The following is a 17,219-nucleotide window of genomic DNA, read 5'->3' as shown; positions in this document are numbered from 1 at the left end:
GCGTTAGCCATTATAGCGCTCGCTAAAGGCGAACGCGTCCATAGGATATAATGGACGCGTTAGCATTTAGCGCATGCCAAAATGGCTAGCGCGCCTTAGGGCTCCTTTTCCGAAGCCGCGCCAGCGGTTTTAACGCACGCACCAGATTAGCGCACGCTAGCCGGAAATCTACCACCTGTTCATAAGGAGGCGGTACTGGCTAGCACTTGAGACAGTTTAGCGCACGCTATTCCGCGCGTTAAGGCCCTAGCGCGGCTTTGTAAAAGGAGCCCAGCATTATTTTATTTTTAATTTATCCTCCTTTTATCAAGCTGCGCTAGAGGATTTTAGCATGAGCCGGCGAGGTAAGTGCGCCTCCGATGCTCATAGGAATTCTATGAGTGTCAGAGCATTTATCGCGCTGGCCCATGCTAAAAACCTCTAGTGCAGCTTGGTAAAAGGAGGATAAATTAAAAATAAAATAATGCTGGGCTCCTTTTACAAAGCCGCGCTAGGGCCTTAACGCGCGGAATAGCGTGCGCTAAATTGCCGCAAGTGCTAGCCAGTACCGCCTCCTTATGAACAGGCGGTAGATTTCCGGCTAGCGTGCGCTAATCTGGTGCATGCGTTAAATACATTATATATATTTAAATATGTTTTAGTAATTTTATTATTATTTATTTTATTTTATTTATATATTTATTTATTTAGATTTTTATCCCGTCCTCCCAGTAGCTCAGAACGGTTTACAAGTAAACATTCACAATGGAGTGAATTGGACATACAAGATTATACAGGAGTAAATTGTATGTTGTTCAGTTTAATTTTATCTATGCTGAGTTATTAACATCTTATTTATTCATGATAATTTATACATTTGATTTAATCTCAAATCATTTATGTCATTTTTTTTATGGTCATCGATTTTTTTTTTTTCCACATAAGTTTATGTTTACTTATTACTCCCATATATGTCTTTTGTAAATTTTTATGACCCCTGAGGCAGGTTCATATGAACCGTAACACAGACCATGTCAGGTCTAATTGACATGTGACAATAAAGACTTATCTGACATATCTATAAGAACTGTCCAGAGTATTGATTCCAGCATACCCTAGGTTGGGTGCTTAGAGACTTATCCCTACTCTCTTGAGCTGGTACCTCAGTCTGTGCACATTGCAATGCTCTTATAGGGGGCCCACTAGGTGCTGCTGGGTGTCACTCATGGCCTGGGGACAGCAGAGATTGGGTACTGCACTTTTGCACCTTCAGCTCTGAGACACTGATTAGCACAGGGAGGGCCAAAAGTGGCCCACTAGATTATATGTGGCCCCCAAGACTATGGAAAGGTATATACAAAAATCACCATTAACCAGAGTTTGGGGATTTTAAATACCGTATTTCATGAATATTTTCAGAACCACCACTCTAGCAGTTTGTTTTCATTATATTTAGTTACATTTTTACTTACACTTCTTCCTCCGTATTCGCTGTGATAGGGGATAAACAGAACCGCAAATACCTTTTTTATATGTTATTTTCTATTAAAAACCATCGTGAATATGGCGAAAACCACAAATAACATGGCGGGAGACCTGGCATGTTTCTGAAGGAGTGGCAAAACATGGTGAACAAAGTGCTGGGAATCGGCGATTTTCTCTGCAAACGCTTGGAATCAACGATTTCTCCATGCAAGCTGATGTAATTTGGGGGGGGGGGAGGAGCCAGCAAACTAAACACCGCGAATGCTGAAACCACGACTATGGAGGGAGAAGTGTATTTGTAAAAATCATGGAAGGTCTATGAAGCTCTGAGCAGCTTTGAGGAAGGTGTTCACGCATAGGAAAGAGCAATAAAAGCAACATTATTTATACAAAGCATGCACGTGAAGAGTGGTTCAAGATGAAATTCGAGTCACCTTGCATCAACTTATCTGTGGGCAAGAATTCCCCTTAGAAACTCCTTAGTACTTTTCCTAAAGTTTTACTGTATACAATTATTTTCTCTTAATGGCTATTGCAATTAAGGGAAGGGTTTTTTTTTTTGGTATTTATTAAGCATAATACCTCCAGGTTCAGATTTAGTGCTGCACAAGCATGGTCAGTGAAAGCATTTAGAAGCCAGGTGCATTTCAAGTGGAAAAGTACCACTATACTGTAAAAAGCTGGTCAGTCTTCCCGCACTGCCTACTGGATACTAGCTTAATTGTTAACATGATCTTTAAACCTGGTCACGTTGAATGAAAGAAATTTAAGTTTATTACAAAGGAATCCTTTTTTTTTTTTTTTTATGCTGTTGGCCGCACGTGCTGATGTAATTGAAAAAAAGCAAAAACAATAACAGCAAAAAAAAAAAAAAATTGCCAGGAGCTGGCTGTGATTAAAAAACATGTTATCAGACCAAAAATATTATAATTCCTCCAGTTTCTGTTTCCTTGGGGCTTAAAATGCTGCTCTTATGGGGTAGGGGAGGAGAATGGAAAGTCACAAGAGAGAAACATGCACGCAAAGTATTGTACAAGAGACAATGCCACTGTGAATGCAGACTATTCTTTTTTGAGGGGAGCAAGGAATTAAATCCTTGGTGAAATATACTGTTTCAAACCTGAGTAAAGCAGACAGGCCTGCAGGCTCACTGTGCCTCTCTGTGCTCCTGTCCTTACCTGACTTTTGGATGGTACCTTTCTAGAGAGACAAGTTTATAAATCTACAAAATAAAGCACCTCAGTCCTTAACGTCATCCTGGTGTCTGATAATTATCCAACCTCCACTGGCTCTGGGCATTGATCCTTTAGTTTAGTTCTAAGGAGGAATTCTCATGCGCTTGATGGTTTGCACCCCCGACCCCCTGGAACCTCTGGATGGAACAGTCCAGCTAGCCAGGTGTACTTCGATCATTAACACTGGCTGACTGGGCAGGCGAACTTGCAGGTATCCTTGGGGAGTATTAGAGCAGTGCTTCTGAACCTAGTCCTCGGGACACAACCAGCCATTGCATACCACCAAGGAAACAGTGCATGAAAATCTCTCATGCATATTCATTCTGGATATCCTGAAAACCCGACTGGATAGGTGTGCCCCGAGGATTGGGTTGAGAACCACTGATACAGAGGGACTCGCTTTTCTAATACATTCTATAAAGGAAAGCAGGCATCTGCATGGTCCATCCAGTTTGCCCAACAGGGCACCTATAGCTGTATCCACCACGCTGTGCAATCAAACACCGGTACCTCCTGGTTGCGCCCTCCAACTCCAGAACGCCAAATGCCATTCCTACTCCCACTTCCTACCAAGCTATTGGAATCAACTGCCTCCTCACATCCCATCCCTCAAAGGGCTACAAATATCTAAAACATTCATACAAACTTAAAGTTTTATAAATTTAAACTATCTTAAGTGTTGCCAACAATGTTGTTGAAGCATACTTTTTTTTTATTCCATTTAAGGCTAAATGAACCATGCAACGAAGCTGCAATATGAAATTTTGAAGAGCAAAGAAATGGATCAACACTAACCCCTGATGAAGCTTGATTAGTAAAACGACAGAGCCTCCATCAGGACAAAAATAAGTATTTTGTGATTTAATTAATTTTTTTTTTTTGTATAATATTTTTATTAGCGATTGCAACACAGGCCCACAATAGGTACAAAACTAGGTGGGGGTTTGTGATTTAGGTTTGGATCAACACTAACCCCTGATGAAGCTTGATTAGCAAAACGACAGAGCCTCCGTCAGGACAAAAATAAGTATATTGTGATTTAATTAAATTTTTTTTTTGTATAATATTTTTATTAGCGATTGCAACACAGAGTGTACAGAAATCCAACAGTACAAGGACACAAGGCCCACAATAGGTACAAAACTAGGTGGGGGTTTGTGATTTAATTATATTTCACAAGTTTCCATAACAGCAGCTTCGCAATGTGATATTATAGTGAACCGACGAGAAGAAACATTACCCCAAGTAAAGGCACAAGATACTTATCACAGTGCCTGGGTGTTTGAGGTTCACTTTCACATTATTGCATGAGATCAAGGTGATTTGCTTGAAGCATGAGATTGCTCGTTTGGTATGCCATAAGAATAAATCACTACGACTTGCATAGCCTTTATATACACAGTATATCACAAAATATTTGAATTAATATGTATGAAAAATTGAATTTTACTAGCAAGATGAAGGAAGCTGAAGATTGGACTGTTGAATGTTTAAGAATGCTCTTCTTACATCGAACTTGTACTTACGAACCGGGTACTGCCTCTCCCTTCCTGGGCCAACGCGCCCCTTCTTCCTCCCTTCCTGTCCCAATGCGACCCACCTCTTCCCTTCCATGTTCCAACGCGCCCCTTGTTGTCCCCCCCCTCCATTCCGTGTCCCAAATTCGTGCTTCCCATGGCGCAAGCAACAACCCCAACCTGATGCTTATGCCAGCGCCGGCTCTTCCTTTGATGTGGGTCCAGGAAGTGACATCAGAAGAAGAGCCGACACTGGTGCGAGCAGCAGGTTGGGATTGCTGCTCGCGCTGCGAATGTCAAAAAGGTACAGGGGTAGGAATTAAAATTAATTTTCTTATGTAATTTTGTGATCCATCCTCTTCTACCGATATATAGCGGACTTTAGCTTAAACCCGTGATGTTTCATTTACCTGTGACTTGATTAAATGTATTGTAATATATTTTGAATGGTTGAGCTTTTCCGTACAAGAATTTTTTTGATTAATTATTTAATCTTCTATAAATAAATAAAAACTAAAGGTACGGGGGAAGGGAAGCAGCGCGCTTGCGCAGTAGTGGAGGGACGGGGAGGAGAGGAGGACGGGAGCTGGTGCCTCTACCAAGAGGGTGCCCAGGGCGGGCCACCCCCCCTCTTACTTTGCCACTGGGCACAAAGCAGGTATAAGAACATAAGAGTTTTCTAAACAGAGATCCAATGGGAAGGCATTCCACAGAGAGGGGTCAGTAACCGAGAAAATGGTTTTACGGGTTGTGTTCTAAAATTATTCGCGGATAGAAGGGATGGTAAGCAGATTTTGATTGTTGGGGGGAGCCTATGGAATCAGAAGTTTGTCAATAAAAGCTGGTGAGTTGGACTGTTTAGTTTTGATTGTTAATGGAAGTATTTTATAGGAAAGACAATGAGTAATGGATGTGCTTTATGAAGAAGGGGGGGAGGTGACATGGTCAAATTTCTTTGCTCTGTATGTTAATTTTTTTTTTTTTTTTTAATTTTTCTTTTATTAAGAAAAGAAGAATACAAAGAAGTAAACCACAATCGGAATACAAAGAACCAGAAACAAAGCAAAACCCAAGACAAAAAGGGTCTACCGTGTTGTTTCTGCGCGGAGACAAAAGATACTCATCAAAAGCCAAGAACAACCCACCCTCCAAACCCCCCCAAGCACTCCAGTGTCAGAAATTCAGAAGAGCACTTCGGGCACCCGGAGACAAATTGTCCCAGACCGGAGCCCAAATCGCTCGGAATTTCCTCCATTGACCAGGGCCACTTTTCTTAGTATCCAAATATTCATACTTCAGCAAAGTAAACAGTTCATTTTTCCACATTGTGAGGGTAGGCACCTCAGCCTGCCTCCATAACAAGAGGATACATTTACGAGCTAACAAAAAGGCCTTCTGCAGCAACACGGAATTACCCCTAGAAAGTCCCAAAGAAGTAAAGTGATAAAAAAGAAAAACCTTCGCTCCAAGGGGAAGTCTTGTCTTCAAGATCGTCTGTAGATGAAGCCCAACAAAAGACCAGAAGGTTTGTATTCTGTCACAGGACCAAAACATATGAAACAAACCCGCAGGGGCAGAACGGCATTTAGGGCATTCTGCATGAGTAGCAATACCGGCCACCAAGGCCTTATATGGGGAAATGTAGTATGTTAATTTTTAACTGCAGTCATTTGTAGGAGTTGAAGATGACACATCTCTTTCTGGGCGTCGCAGTAGTCGATGTGAGAAATAACAAGGGAGTAGATCAGAATGTTCCGCTGCCTATGCCTTCAGGTATCTCTGAAAACTGGGGTAATGCTTTTCAACCCTCAAAGGCTCTGGTAATGCGTTCCAAATCACCAGGACAGCAAAGAAAAATGCTGTATTGTGTGAAAAGCATCATTTTCTCTCCTTCAGAGTCAGGACGGATAACAACCTTGATTCTGCCGAATGCAATGCATGAATGGGAAGAAGGAATTCCTGGACCAGAGTGCCCAGGAAGGCAACAGGAATGAGAAGGCATTCCCCCTCTCCAGCAGATGGGGCATGAATTTTCTCCCTCGTATTTTTCCCAGGGTGTCTTGGCAGAAGGGAAGGCCATGGGATTGGACTAGACTACGGATAAGAACATAAGAATTGCTATACTGAGAGAGACCAAAGGCCCATCCTGTTTCCAACAGTGGCCAACCCAGCTCCCAAGTACTTGGCAGAAACCCAAAGAGTAGCAACATTCCAGAGCTGAGCTTGTGATGTCATAAGGCCTCATTCCACCAGTGCCTAAGAGCCAACCTCATCAGTGATGTCACAATGGCTTCATTATCCTATACTTGGCTCACATAAGAAAATAAGAGCTGCCATAATGGGACAGACCAAAGGCCCATCAAGCCCAGCATCCTATTTTCATCGGTGTCCAACCCAGATCCCTAGATCCCAAGCAGTAAAACAGATTTCTTGCTTCTTATCCTAGTATTAAGCAGTGGATCAAAGGGGGTGAGCCAAGGTGCTCAGCCTATTTTCCATTTCTGCTCCATCCTGTTCCACCCACCCTTTGGTGAAGGATTTATGGAAGGAGTGTGTAAGGACTGGGCTTGTGGCAGCTTAGAAAAGGTGCCCAAGAGCCAGTAACATCCATCTCAGGGTGGTCATTGCCATCTGAAAGGGCCAGCTGATGTGAAAAGAACAGGGTGCAGGCTGGTTCTCCATGGCCATGCCAATCTCAGCTTGGGATTGCTCCAGACGGCAGGGTGAGGGCATGGAACTGAACACGCTGCAACACTGTAACCCTGATTGTATAAACAGCGTCTGTGTTCTAGGTACCAAGGAGAACCCTTGTCAATCATTTGCCAGGCACCATTTATAGAATCACATCTAGGTGTCAGTGGCATAATAAGGAGGGTGATCCACCCCAGGCACCATCTTGCACAGGCATAGGCATAGGCATCCATTTTCCCTGACCCCCCACTCCTTCCCTGACCCCCACCCTGCCATGCATGCGTGCCATTTCCCTTCCCCTTTACCTCTGTAATGTTTGAGGCGCGAGCAGCAACCCCCAATTTGCTGTTGTGCCAGCATCGGCTCTTCCTCTGATGTCACTTCCTGGACCCACGCATAGGAAGTGATATCAGAGGAAGAGCTGACGATGGCACGACAGCAGCTCGGGGGTTGCTGCTCACACCAGGAACGTTACAGAAGTATGGAGGAAGGGAAACGGCATCCGTGCGTCTGGAGGGAGTGGGGAAAGGAGCATGTGGAGGTGGGGGGCAGAAAAAAGGGCGGGGAGAGGCACCACTGCCCTGGGCACCTCTCTCCCTCGCTATGCCACTGTTAGGCGCCAGTAGGTGTTGAAACCTTAGGGGCACTCCCATTTATGCCAGGGTTTTCTTGGCCACACCCCGAATCTGCGCAGAATCTGCCACTAACCATGCATATTTTCTGGTTGTCACCTCGGAATAGATGCCTACCTCGAAGTGGTAGGTGCCTACCATCAAATTAAGGCCCCCTTTTACTAAGCCACAGTAGAGGTTTCTACCATGGCCCGGCACGCTAAATGCTCTGATGCTTCTCCGATGCTCATAGGATTTCTACGAGCGTTGGAGCATTTAGCGCTCCAGGCCGCAGTAGAAACCTCTACCGCTGCTTAGTAAAAGTGTGTGTGTGTGTGTGTGGGGGGGTTAATTGCTCTTAATTGTTTTTTAATTAACAGCACCAAATAAGCCTAATTGAATAATTAAGCTAGGTACGCCGATCTAGACATCTAACTTCAGGTGACAATCTGGGCCTGTATGCCAGAAAGGTCTGTGTGTGCTTGTTCTGGGTGATAAGGGGGTAAGAGAGAGAGCTTACGGCTGCCTAGGCTACCAGTTTCTTATTCAGATAATTAGAAATGCCTTCATGATACACATTTCTCTGCTAGTAATATATGGATGATGCTGTACTTTCTGGTGAGCTGGACTGGCCGCTGCCGGAGGCAGGATGTTGGGCTAGAAGATGGACCATTGATTTGATCCAGCATGACACTGTGTTCTTAGAATAACTTTTTTCCTATCCCAACCAACAAAACTTGTTTTGGAGCATTCTGTGAGGGGGAAAAAAAAAACCCAAAACCAACCACCTAAAAGCAGGGTGGCAATGATGATCGGAAAGTTGTCCATCAGTGACACAACAGCATTTCAAAAGAAAACTGCTCCAGGGCTTTTTCCATCAAATTATCTAACAAAAGGCAACATGAAAGTTAGAGCAACCACTCCCCTTCCTGCTTTCCGAGTCACAACAATAAGATTGATTTGAAACTGGCAGAATCTGGTAACTCACCGAAGACTGTCCAATGTCAAGAAAAGTCTGCGCAGCAAGAATGGAGTTTGACCCTCACGCGACTTATCATTTGGAGGCAACCTTGCACGAGATATGTCACTTCAATATTTTTCAGAATAAAGAACCGGTCTGGTACAGCGCTACATCTTACCCCCTCCTATACTAACACGTAGCGTGGGTTTTAGCGTAGGAATCGTGAGGACCTTTTACTAAGGTGCACTAACCGATTTAGCGCACGCTGATGCAGTGCGTGCTAAATCAGTGCGCCTTTGTAGAAGGACCCCTCTACGAGCGTCAGAGCAGTGACTGCCGCTGCCGGCGCTAAAACCCGCGCTCCGCATTAGTAAAGGAGAGAGTTTGTGATTGATTGATTGATTTTTCAATCTTTATTTTTAGTACTGCAGCAGGAATCGTACAATCTTTTACCGCAAGGAATAAAGACAAAGCATCTTCATTCTCTGCAATGCAAACGGCGCATAAATTTCAGAATATCTGCATGATTCAGACTTTACGAGATCTTAATTAACAAATTATAAACAGGACCAATATTACCGAGCGAGCTGTCTTCATGGGCAGGAAAAGGTGTCCTCCAGTGCTGGATTTCTGTGGATCCTCCTAGTGCACTGGTGTAATCTTATGGTATCTTTAGAGCGACACGCTCTACAGAACTTGGGAGTCACCCTTGGGTCAACAATTCTGTCACACTTGGGAACCCTTTTGATCGACATTGTCTTGCAGCTGATTGCTTAACACTCAACAGTCGATACTGAACAGGTTTCACTGTTATCGTAAGGTTTGAAGCTTATTTACTTGGTGCAGTTTTGGGTGGGTGGGTGGGAAGTAGGGAAGGTTAGAGAGAGGTTTGGGGAGAGTTTCTTGTTGTGAAGATATTTTTGGAAGTTTTGATTTTTTTTGTGGAAATTTCAATAAAAAATGATTTAAACATCAACTGAGCCATGCATGCTTCCAAATCCTATTGCTTGTTATTTTCATCCTTTCATCCTTTATCCCCCCCCTCCCCCAACAGTTAGTGGCCACTCACTCACTCCATTCAGTTACTCATCTTGGACTACAATTTGGACATCTACACTCTCTGTCCCAGGACTGGGACAGGGTTGCTAGAAGAACCCTCAAATTAAAGGCACAAAACTGTATCAAGAGCCTTTCATGGGGATGCACAACCATGAGGGAACAGTCTCTACAAACCTTTAAGAAATTCAACTATAATATCATGTCTCTTAAGGCTAGTTTTAATTTTTATTTCTTTCTTTCAGGTATTTATGTACCATCTATCAAGTTATCTAAGCCGATTACAGTCAGGTACTCAAGCATTTTCCCTATCTGTCCTGGTGGACTCTCAATCTGTCTAACATATTGTTTCTCAACACGCGGTTGGGGGTATGTGGCCTGGCCGCTAGTGGAGGATAATCCCTGTCTGCCCATCCTTCAAAGCCGCCGGCGAGGATTCCTCCTTCCTGCCCACTTCCCTCCTACTAAAGCTGCTGCCGGGGATCCCTGCCTGCCTCCCCCCCCACCACAGGAAGCTGATCCTGTTGGAGCTAACATCATAAGAAAGATGTGTGTGTGTGTGTGTTCTCAGTTACCTCCTTGTTCGAACCACACTCTTTCCTTCTGCCTTCAGCGGCTATCGTTGCAGGGATGTGCAGGCAGTGTTCACACACTGCACATAGCTTTCCCGAAAACCTCTCTGATGGCAGAGCTGACGTCGCAGGGAAGGCTTGTGGGTCAACCATGTGCAGCGTGCATCCCTGCAACAATAGCTGCTGAAGGCAGAAGGAACAAGTGCGGGTTGAAGAAGTAAGGGGACATGATATTTCTGGGACAAAGGAGGGGGGTGGGAAGGAGCGCATTGAGAGAGCATGATTTTGGGACAAAGGCTGGAAGGCAGGGAGGAGGAGGGGGCACAAACTCGACACAGTAGGAAGGAAGGCACATGAACATGGGACACAGAAGGGAGGGAGGAAGGGGGCATTAACTTGGGACATATGAGGGAGGGAATAGAATGGAGAATTGTTGGGCATGAGTGTGTGAGTGAGAGTGAAAGAGATGGTGCTAATGGGGAAAGGAAGAAAGAGGAAAATTGGACATAGAAAGTGAGAAGAGTGAGGTAGAGATGCATGAAGAATAGAAGGATGAGAGGGAGAAATGTTGAATATGGTGATAGGGAACAGAGGGGGGGATGCAAGGGGAACAGAGATGCAAGGGGGAGGAGTTGCACATAGTGATGGAGGGAGAGATGTGGCATTGTGCTGGAGAGGGGTGATAGAAGGAGAAATGGTTAATGGGTAATTAAACTGTGGAATTCATTGCAGGCGAATGTAGTGAAAGTGGTTAGCTTAGCAGAGTTTAAGAAGGGTTTAGATAATTTCCTAAACGAGAAGTCCATAAGATGGCTTAGGGAAAACCACTGCTTCTTCCTAAGATAAGCAGCACTAAATCTGTTTTTCACCTTGGGATCTTGCCAGGTACTTGTGACCTGGGTTGGCCACTGTTGGAAACTTGATAATGGGCTTGATGGACCTTTGGTCTGTCCCAGTATGGCAACTCTTATGTTATGTTCCACTTTTTATGCACACAGGAAGACAGGAGATGCCAACTTCCCAATACTTGGAAAGTGTAGAACAAAACAGCGAAGGAGACTCTGGTGCTCAGTGCCTTTTATTAATCTACCAAGACTCGAAACGATCGAGTTTCGGCCCCAAATGGGCCTGCCTCAGGAGTCTGGAGTCCGAGTGATGATAAGTGCAATATTCTTCCAAGTCAAATATAGACCAATGTTATAAGTGCAATATAGACCAATATTATAAAGCATAGAAAGATAGCTCTGAGAGCAGATGTAACAGTAAGCTTAGCCGCAATCCTTAAACACAATTTCCTCCAAACGATTGCGGCTGAGCTTACTGTTAGGACTGTTACATCGGCTCTCAGAGTTTTGAGGCCTGGCTCATGGTCCTCGGACAAACTGGAGCCTTAAAGAGGCAGAACAGGTGACCAGACTGAAGTGAGACCTGTTTAAGGCTCCAGTTTGTCCATGAAAAACGTTTGCTCCGCTTAGTGTGCCAGAGCTAAAAAAGTTTGAGAGATGCTGCTATAACAGTTCGCATAAATTGAAGGAATGCCCACAACCCGCCCATGCATCTCCCTGGCCATCCCCCCCTTTTCAGATTCTCACACTATATCTGATGGGTAGCACTTTAAAGAATGCGCCTACCAAGTTGTGCACATAACTTTGAACCACAAGGTAATGGCGGAATAAAAATCACTAATGTAATGTAACTTCTAATTAGTGCCGGTTGCCAATTATCGGTGCCAGTTAGGCTTATTAGACAATTAAGTTGTACATGCAAATTGGTTGCATTTGCATACACAACGTAAGGCACCATATTCAGAACTGGGGGGGGGGGGGGGGGGGTTCATGCCTAAGTTTGGGCGTGAGCAAAGGCTGGTGTAAATGCTGGTGAATGTTTGTCAAAATTTTGACACTGGTGGATGACCTCCCATTCCATTGCTAATTTTGCTCCAGGCCTTTTTCCACTGTCAAGTGAAGATAATAGACCCAATGAGCCTCTAGAAGCTGCTGTCAGTAGTGTCTCTAGAGAGAGCGTCAGCTCTTGACCTGTGTACAATAAGCTGTGCCAGAAGGAGTCTGAGTTCAAAAGTTAAATAACCGAAAGAAGACTGACCGGTTTTAGTGGCTAATGACTTCTACTGTCCAAAGCCCCTCTGTCATTTGATTCAGACTAGTTTATAGAATTGAAAATGGATGCATTTTTCATGTAAATAATCTGCCTATGTATTCACAGAACAAAGCAAGAACAAAAAGCTTGTGGAGAAGGAGATGTTCAAGATGCCGGCTTTATTAAAAACACAGTTTAATAATCCACTTTTGCTCCCATCTTTGAGGACTTCTCACTTGCGCAGAGCTACGTCGTAGTTCGTTTTTAGTTCTTAATCCACGAGCTTCTGTATCAGGACCTTAGGGACCCCTGATGAAGACAGCATCGTCGAAACACAGACCTTGCTGGGTCCATATCCCCCAACGCCTTGGCTCCTAGATATTTTTATGTGGATTATTAAACTGTGTTTTCAATAAAGCCGGCATCTTGAGTATCTCCTTCTCCACAAGTATTTTGTTCTTGTTTGTTCACAGAACAAAGCAACATTTCTCTCTCGAACTGACTAAGAGCTGGGCACATTTCACTCGCTTCCCTCTTTTTCTGTTAAGATGAACTGATTACTACTAGGAGTCAAAATACATGAGAAGGTAAACTACTCACATTCCAAAGTCATAAGAAGCACCCAACAACAACAGCCTATCATCAGGGATGAACTTAAGAGCCAAGAATGTTCCAAGCCCCAGGCAATGGAAAACAGTCCAAAATTCAAGCAGGCATTGAGTAGAGAGACATCCAGCCTACAAGATCACTGCCATTTAAAAAAAAACAAACAAACCCACAGTGAATACTAGCAGCCTACAATTTTAGCCATAGTTTAGTCTTGCTTCACTCAGAGGTGTAGTAAGGGGGGGGGGGGGGAGAGATCTGCACCGGGCGCCATCTTGGTGAGGGCACAGGCACCTGTTCTTTCCATCCACATTTCTTCCCCGCCCCCCCCCACCACCCACTGCCGTGCATGCACGCTGCTTCCCTTCCTCCGTACGTCTGTAACATTCTTGGCGTGAGCAACAACCGCTAACCTGCTGTCATGCCAGCATTGGCTCTTCCTCTAACGTCACTTCCTGGACCTGTGCCCAGGAAGTGATGTCAGAGGAAGAGCCAATGCTGACATGATAGCTGCTTGGGGGTTGCTGCTTGCGCCAGGAACATTACATAGGTATAGGGAAAGGGAAGTGGTGCATGCACAGCAGGAGGGGGGGGGGAAGGAGCGTGTAGAGGTAGAGTGGCAAAGAGGGCGGGGAAGGGGGGGCACTTCTCACCCTCACTACGCCACTGGCTTCAGCTCTTTTTTTGTTTTGCTCTAGAAACATAGAACAGGACAGCAGACCAAACCTAAAAGGCCCATTGGCCCAGATTCTTTAAATGGCATTTGAATAGTGGCAGTGGCCAACTCAGGTCCCAAGTACCAGGCAGAAATCCAAAGAGTAGCTGATATTGTGATGTCATAATGCCTCATTCCACCAATGCCTAAGAGCCAACCTTTACCAGTGATGTCACAATGGCTTGATTGTCCTATACTCAGCTCACATAAGAACATAAGAATTGTCATAATGGGACAGACCAAAGGTCCATCAAGCTCAGTATCCTGTTCTAACAGTGGCCAGCCCAGGACTCAAGTACCCAGCTAGATCCCAAGTAGTAAAACAGATTTTATGCTGCTTATCCTAGGAATAAGTAGTGGATTTCCCCAAGCCATCTCAATAATGGCCTATGTCACATAAAAATATACATGTTCTGGGGGTAATTTTATAAATGTCATCTGATACACAGAAACTGACTCATATGTGCAAAAAAAATGTGAAAATGATTGAAAGAGAAGATGCTTGCATTCCTCCAACGTAGCAGAGTATTTATTGATTGTATGTCTCGCAGTCTTCCCATTGTGTGTTTGGAAAGAATAGTTCCATTGTGTTGTAATCTAGGAGGTCCCTGGATTTAGGTGTTGCCTGATATTCTCTGCAGTACAACATGTCTCAAGATATTCTTTACAAGAACCTATGACTTACTTTCCACTGTTCAAAACTAGTTCAATTTATCGTCATAAAGCAGCTCTGATTCAAACCATGAAGCTACTTTTAAAAAGACTTTCTAAGTTTGGTTGCTTCTGGTTTACGGCTTTGTTTGGTTTAGCTCCCAAATATATAATTGAGCTTTTCTCTTTTGCAACCAGCAGATATAAGAGAAACTCGCATCAGAATTTTGTTTTTCCACCTGTTAGAGGATGTAAACTTAAAAAACATCATCAAAATCTTTTTTCATATCAAGCAGCGTTATGGGGTAAGGATTTAGAACAATTGCTTTTGCTTACTGACACTTATGGGGAATTTAGGAGACATCTAAAAACATATCTGTTTTCGAAGTATTTAGGCAGCTAATTCGTAAAAATTTTATTATGCACTATTTTGATCATTTTAGTGTCTCTAATTATTGGCTTTTAACTTTTTTAGGTCTATTCAACTTCTTTTATTGTTTTTTTTAAACTATTATAAACTGCATAGAACTTTACGGCCTTGCGGTATATAAACTGATTATTATTATTTATTATTATTAAGTGTAAAATTCAGGTTTCCATGTAGAAAGTGCATTATGCAAAATGTACCATCTAAATTCACCTATAGAAATATTTGTTGGGAGCAATGCCATATATACTTTGTGAGGGCAATTCTATAGAGATTGCGCTGGATTGGGATTATGTGCGGGTCCAGGAAGTGATGTCAGAGGAAGAGCCAATACTGGGGCAAGCAGCAGGCTGGGGATGATGCTCATGCTGCGAACGCTAAATAGGTAATGGGAAGGGGCGCGCACACGCACGGTAGTGGGGGGGGGGCAAGGAAGGAACAGGAGGGAGGGGGAGAGGAGGGGGGGTACAGGCGCCCGGGTCGGACTGCCCCCCCTTACTATGCCACTGGTCCTGATTCTATAAACAGCGCCTAAAACATAGGTGCCACGAAACACGGCTCTTATTAATCTTAAGTTATGCATCGTTTATAGAATCACGCCTAGTGGAGCCTAAACTCAACTTAGGTGCCTTAACCTTAGGTGCTCCCTATTGAAGCCAGGGTTTTCTTGGCCTCCATACCGGAGCCTAAGTTAGACGCCTAAGTCTAGCTTAGGCATCTATATGCAAAATACACCCATGACCCACCCTTAATCATTAACCATGCCCACTTTCTAGTAGGCACCTTGGACTAGGCGCCTACCTGAAAACAGAAGGCACCTGCCACCCAATTAATTTTAACTTAAGCCAATTATGAGATGTTAATTGTCAGTTATTGGCACTTATTAAGCTTTTTTAATACTAGATGCACCAATCTACGTGCCTAACTTTAGGAATCTTTTATAGAATCAGAGTCAAAATTTATGTTCAATAATTTTTATTCAAAGCATCAATAAACGAACAGTCATGCCATGTACATGTCAAATTGACAACCGCCTCCCCCCCCAATACAAATGAACCACTCATATCCCACATTATATACAATGATATTTTGAGTTTGACTCCACTTGAACCGCACCAACCTCCACCCTCCCTACCACTGATGCTGACAGGACCCTTATACCAGAGATACTATATGCAACATATGCCATGATTCAAACTTCTACTATGCACTGGAGGTGTCAATGTGTCCCAGAATGGAGACCAAGTTTGTTGAAACAATAGTCCCAGATGTGACTCGAAGTCTGTAAAAGAAATCCTATCTATGCGCAATTGTTGGATCATATACATTCTCAATGTCTGTAGCATTGGTGCGGAGGGCATGAGCCAAATGGTCAGTATGGACTTGATTGCAAACAATGTGGCCAATTCCAAAAAGTGTTTCATTCCAGCAGGCATTGGTGAATCCAAAATGTACACTCCAAACAGAAGTTGAGGGTTAAACTGTAAAGTACAATTCCAAAGTCGAGATGAGATTGTATTCGGTAAATTTCTCCAGGGAAGTTGAATTTCAGCACAAGTTGAAAACATGTAGCCCAAGGAGGCGTATGTTGAATTGCATTTGGACTCATACTGCTCGGTGTGCTTTAGATGGGGAAATGTACAGCTTTAGCACATACTTATATAGTGTCTCCCGATGGTTAACACAACTTGTCCGAGTCTGAATCGACCAGAAAAAAGAACATAGAAAAGTCCAAAGTAATTTGCAAATAGTTAATGCTGTGTAATCTATTTCTACAGCAATGTCCAGTAACATAGTAAATCACGGCAGATAAAGACCTGAATGGTCCATCCAGTCTGCCCATTAGTTATATCCATTAAAAATACATGATTAAATTAACTTGTCTCTTCTTTGTTATTTCTGGGCCATAGACTGTAAAGTCTGGTATTGTCCTAGGTTCCAAATGCTGAAGTTGCCATCTAATCAAGCCATTATGACATCACTGCTGAGGTTGGCTTTTAGGCATTGGTGGAATGAGGCATTATGACATCACAATCTCAGCTCTGGAATGTTGCTACTCTTCGGGTTTCTGCCAGGTAACATAGTAACATAGTAAATGACGGCAGATAAAGACCTGAACGGTCCATCCAGTCTGCCCATTTGTTATGCCCATTAAAAATAGATGATTAAATTAACTTGTCTCTTCTTTGATATTTCTGGGTCATAGACTGTAAAGTCCACCTGGGATTGTCCTAGGTTCCAGATGCTGAAGTTACCGTCCAAGCTCCCTCCAGCCTATCCAACCATCCTGTTTGCAGGATATCTACCATAAAGCCTGGCCTGTAACATCCTCGTGTTCCTAGTTATTGGATTTCCCATTGATGCCCTCCCCAGCCCATCCTACACCAAATCACCATGTATGGGACACAGACAGTGCAAGTCTGTACAGTACCGGCCTTAGCTCTTTAGTTGCATTCTTCATTTTCTAATTAGAGATCCTCTATGTTTATCCCATACTTTTTTGAATTCCGATGATGGAATTGTAACGTCACTTTTATTTGAGAGCCCATGGTATAAGCTCCTGTACATCTTCATTAAGGTCTTCTCATGCCAAACTGGCTATGTAGTGCTGCAGTT

General features: G+C 43.6%; 1 protein-coding gene across 3 annotated transcripts in view; it reads right to left on the bottom strand.

Moving 5' to 3' along the window:
- CFAP74 (cilia and flagella associated protein 74) overlaps nt 1–17,219 on the bottom strand; it is a 194,777-nt gene that overhangs the window by 25,159 nt on the left and 152,399 nt on the right. Inside the window, exon 39 of one of the 3 annotated variants that reach the window (XM_033922643.1) lies at nt 15,919–16,301. The exons of the other annotated variants lie outside the window; for them this stretch is intronic. The gene's annotated coding sequence lies outside the window, so the exon portion shown is untranslated. Of the gene's footprint in view, nt 1–15,918; nt 16,302–17,219 lie in introns of those variants that run through there. 3 annotated transcript variants of the gene reach the window in all.

The sequence above is a fragment of the Geotrypetes seraphini genome, chromosome 15 (assembly GCF_902459505.1).
Source record: "Geotrypetes seraphini chromosome 15, aGeoSer1.1, whole genome shotgun sequence".
Lineage (NCBI taxonomy): Eukaryota > Metazoa > Chordata > Amphibia > Gymnophiona > Dermophiidae > Geotrypetes > Geotrypetes seraphini.
The sequence above is the reverse complement of the archived record's forward strand: the minus strand, read 5'-3'. Positions and strand labels throughout refer to the sequence as shown.